At 48.3% G+C, this 4,829-nt stretch overlaps 1 long non-coding RNA gene across 1 annotated transcript; it reads left to right on the top strand.

Annotated features, from left to right (window-relative positions):
* The first annotated feature begins 2,718 nt into the window (after window positions 1–2,718).
* LOC126652688 (uncharacterized) lies at window positions 2,719–4,084 on the top strand. The gene is made up of 3 exons (XR_007632026.1): window positions 2,719–2,794; window positions 2,918–3,058; window positions 3,797–4,084. It is a non-coding gene; the product is annotated as an uncharacterized LOC126652688 (long non-coding RNA).
* The last annotated feature ends 745 nt before the right edge of the window (window positions 4,085–4,829 follow it).

Raw genomic sequence — 4,829 nt, 5'->3', positions numbered from 1 at the left:
CTACTGCCAAGTTTATATGTTAAAGTGGACTCTGGGAGAGTCAGTGTAACTTTATCAGAAAATATGGGATTGAGACAGCCCTTTTCACTGTCTCTTTGGCACAGTCATGGGCAGCCAGCTGGGAACAGCCAAAATAGGAGTTCATACGTGGGTTTATTCCCTGTTTTTCTCTGGATTTAGGCACTGTTCCTGGCAAAAAATCCCTGTGGATTCTGAGCAGCATCCCCGAGGATGCTGTGGAAGGGGCAGAGCATGGAAGGGGTTTACTTTGGAAGAAGCTGGAAATTAAATATCTGGTGATGCAGAGGATATATTTTGATCTTTGATTTGCTGTTCAAATCTATTCAAGATGTATGTCCAAAATATTTTAGTTTTTCTTAATTTTGGTGGGGTTTTCTGGTTTGTTTGTTGTTGTTGTGTCTTGGTTTCCTTTGGCTGTTTTTGTTGTGGTTTCAGATTGTTTTTTCTCTTTTATTTTTTTTTTCATTGATTGGTTGGGTTGATTTTTTATTTTGGTGGAGGCATTTTAGTGGGTTTTTTGTTCTGTTTTGGTTTGTTGGGTTATTTTTTTTTGTGTTGTTGTTGTTGGCCAGCTGCCTCTGCAGAGATTTGGGTTTCAGAGATCTTCCATGATACCTCACGGGAGCAGAGATGATGCTGCAGCCCTGCAACTCCCCCCAGGCCCCCGTGGTAGTAATTAATAAGAAGTCAAGTTCTGAACTAACTGCGACAAATTGGAAAGCTGGGAATTGGGAGATAAGAGTGGAGGGTCACAGTTTATTTGTAACTGGGTTATCGAATCATAATAAGCACTTAGAGCAAAAAGCATCATAAAAGAAAATAGGGAGGTACAAGAACCCTGCAGTAATTGGGTTTTCCCACACAAATAAGATCCATGTAGCAGAAGAATTTCCCTTTGAAGAGGCTGTTATGAATTTGGGGTCCCCGGTTTCCATTAGCCCCTCATAGTCACTGGCCCAGTGCAAGGCAGATAAAATGCATAAAACATCCCCAACATTTGATATCTTAATCCTATTTGCTTCTATTTCCCAACGTTCCCCAGTGTGACCAGAAGAAATCACAAAATTGCAAGAGGGATAATACAACATCCAGTTCCTTTCATGAAAATGCAGAAATTATAGGCCTTGTTCTTTTAAGTATTTTTCTATTTTTAAATGTTTGGCAATTGATTTAAAAAGTATTAAAGTTCCAGTTTTGTGCACCATAAACATAGGGAGTTAACTAGGAAAAGAAAAGCATTCATTTACAGATTTTAGTCTTTGGAGCTTTGGAATTTCTTCCTTGTATTCAGAGAGAAGGGAATTAAGGGATAAAAGCAGAATAAGCAAATAAAGAATATATAGGGAATATATAAAATATAAACAGTAAACAAAGGTAATAAAGAAAATATAAGTTTATATTCTGGGGGCATAAAAATGGAAGGTGAAATGTTGACTCTGTAGCACACAACTGTCACCAGATTTAAAATATTCCTGCGTTCTTGAGCAGAACACTTCTTGGACTTCGTTTAATTTTAGTTTTCACCAGGATTTAGAAGCTGAGCAGCACTGATAGATTTTTGTTCAGATGTGTTCACTGAGAACTATTTACAAGGTCACTTCCAGGGTGCTGGCTTGCTTGCTGGAAACGTCAGCGTAGCTGTGAGTGCCTGGGATCAGCACGAGCCTCTGGATGAGCTGCTGGGGAAGGACTGGGCAGGAGGAGCAGGCGGGACCTGCCGGGTCCCCTCTCCTGGCTCTTGGAGAAGCCTCATCCCAACACGCTGTGGGGCTGCTCTGGGCTCTGCAGAAGCCTTTCTGTGTCTGTCTCGCTGTGGAACTCATTGCTCAGGTGATCCTTGGTCCTCTCAGTCTCTGTGTGCCAACCCCAGGTGACAGCAGATGCCACCACAGCGTTTAGCCCTGACACAGCCTGACCCAGGAGTCCTCACCCACCTTTTCTGTGCTGCCTCAGCTCCACCATCTCCTGGTATTTTCACAGAATCCCAGAATCCCTGAGGTTGGAAAAGCCCTCCCAGCCCATGGATCCCCCTGTGCCCATCCCCACCCTGTCCCCAGCCCAGAGCACTGAGTGCCACGGCCAGGCCTGCCTTGGACACCTCCAGGGCTGGGCACTCCAAACCTCCCTGGGCAGCTGTGCCAGTGCCTGACCACCCTTTCCAGGAGAAATTCCTGCTGATGTCCCACCTGCCCCTCCCCTGGCACAGCTGGAGGCTGTTCCCTCTCCTCCTGTCCCTGTTCCCTGGGAGCAGAGCCCGACCCCCCCTTCCTCCTGTCAGGGAGTTGCAGAGGGTTTTAGATCTCTCCATGCTTTTCTTTAACAGCAGTGCAGGGTTGGTTTCTGTAGGGTTTGCTCTGCAGTTCTCCCTCTCACACCCTGCTCACATTCCACGGGCAGCAACACGGTCATGAAGATCCCAAATCCAGGGGCAGCCTCAGCTCCAGGCTGGTACCCAGTGAAACCAAGGGCCTTCCACTCCTGCCCTTCCCCAGTTTGAAGCCCAGGTTACCCTGGATCTGAGAGGGAGCACCATTTCCTGGGAATATCAGTCTTTCCAAGCGTCTCTTCTAATTAATTAGGTTTAATTCCCATCCCCGCATCATCTGCCTTAACAAACTATTTCTGGTGCTGCAGAGCTCTCGGGGCTCGGGATTTCTCGTGGAGGGTTGGTGAAATGAGAATTGGCTGAGAGGGGCTGCTTCCTGCAGTGGAAAACTGAGCTCCTCCATGGAGACAGAGCCCGTCTCTGGCTGGGAACTACAGACTGCGTGGGGTGAGTCACTGCTGCTTCACAGCTCGGGGGGAATTGGGCTGAGTGCTCACAAGTGTCAGGATTTTTCATGCTTTTTAAAAAAAAATAATTTAATTTATTTCATTTAATTTCATTTTATTTTAGTCCAGTAGGAAGGTGGAGATGCCCAAGCCATGCTGGATCAGGGCAAGAGGTGACACTTCCCAGCAGGAGCCAGCATTTCCTCCTGCTCCTGCCCCAGCCTCCCTGAACAAACACTCTTACAAAGGAGAGAAGCCTCCAGATGTGAGTCTGTTGTTCCTTGGAAGGTGCATTTTGGGTGAGGTGGTTGTGCAAGAAAAGAAGAAGCCCCTGTGTGGCTCTGGTGGCTCTGTTCAGTCTGAGGGCTGTGCCAACGCTGCAGATCCACCGGGATGGGAGAGGTTGTGGACAGTTTGGGGTGGGTGCTCACCATCCCTGTGGGGAGATACCCACATTATCCAGCATGCCCTAAGGAGGGATTTATCAGTGATAAAGAGCTCTGGCTAATGAAGTCTAAACAAACACCATCTTTCTAATAGAGTTTTTGTTTGACCAATGTGGCAGAAAATCTTTTCTGCCCACCCAAGTGGTGGGGATGCCTTTGGAATGGGAAACGCTGCCTCGTGGAGCAGACAGGTATGGACAGGGACGGCCTTGTCACCACCTCTCTGAGGGGTTTGACAGCTGGAAAAGGCCGTTTTCTTCTTCTTCTCTGAGGTGCCCCACCTGTGGTGGCATGGACAGAGCTCCTCCCGGCCTGGAGCTTCCTGGGCACCCAGCAGCAGGGAGCGGGCTGGTGGGCTGGGATGCTGGCTGGTGTCCGTGATCCTTCTGGCTTCCCATCCACCATCCGGTGGCAGAAAGGGCAAAACCCCCTCGTGCCTGAGAAATGCTCCCACTGCAGAGACTCGTTGTGCAAAACCGCTGTTAGGTGGGGCTGCGGCGCCTGAATCGCCGCCCTTCGTTTATGAAAATTATAATTATTTTGATTTTTGTCCACAGACAGCTTGAAATGTTGCAGAACTCTGCAGGTGCTCTCCGTTATAACAAAACCCCAGAACAGATGGTGCAAGGTACCAGGCCAGCTCAAGGGATTAAGGCAAGGCTTTTGAAATTTAAAATTAAAGCTGGGTGATCTTGGGGAAAATGTACCTGCCAAACAAGCTTGCTTAAAAAAAAAAAAAAAAAAAGTTCTCCAAGTTCTCCCTACAAGCTGATTTAAATTCAAATGAGACAAAAATTGGGCACTTTAAAAGTGCTTAAGAGAGGATTAAAAATCTGCGAGCAAGAAGAAAAGGGGATGGATATGAATTATTTGTTGTTGCGGGAGGATTTTTTTTTTGTTTGTTTGTTTGTTTTTTTGGTGGCCAAAAGCACGTTTTTTCCTCTTCGTTTTCTCGGTAGCGCTTCAGTGGCCGGTGGGGAAAGGCTCCGCTAACCTTTCCGTGCCATCGTGCGCTGCTCGGAGGGTGAGGGGGCAGTGAAGGCGCAGCCTCCCCCGGGGTGGGACAGGCGATGGGCAGGGACCGCTGCCGGGCTCCTCCGGGCACTGCACACGGGCTTTGCCCTCATCCAGGGTGTCGGCCTCGTCCGTAAATGCAGCGAGGAAAAGGCGGGGGGCTCCGGGTGTGACGCGGTCCCCCCTTCCCCGCAGACGGAGGTCGAGCTCCAGATGTCCCCTTTGTCTCGGCACCATTGTTTCCCAGCTCGGAGCAATTCCCATTCCTCACTGGCACGGGACGTTGTTTCCTGCGTCCGTTGTTGGTTTTTTTTTTTGGTTGTTGTGTTGGGGTTTTTTTGGGGGTTTTTTGTGCCTTTTTTTTTTTTTTTAAATCGCTCTTAATCGCGAGCCTAGTGGGGGCATTTTAGGCTCACAATGAGCAAAAAGCCTCCTGGGTGAAAAAGCCGCAATCTCCCCGGCTTTGATGGCCTTGTTGGCCAGAATTTGGGACTCCAGCAAACACTCTGCTCCAGCTCCATTTAAACCAGAAAGGGCTGGCAAATAACTGCGAGGCTGGCCGGTGTTTGCTAAAGC

This window comes from Myiozetetes cayanensis, unplaced genomic scaffold (genome assembly GCF_022539395.1).
Source record: "Myiozetetes cayanensis isolate MyiCay16 unplaced genomic scaffold, myiCay2020 scf9, whole genome shotgun sequence".
NCBI classification, from domain to species: Eukaryota; Metazoa; Chordata; class Aves; order Passeriformes; family Tyrannidae; genus Myiozetetes; species Myiozetetes cayanensis.
This window is presented reverse-complemented; position numbering and strand designations above follow the sequence as displayed.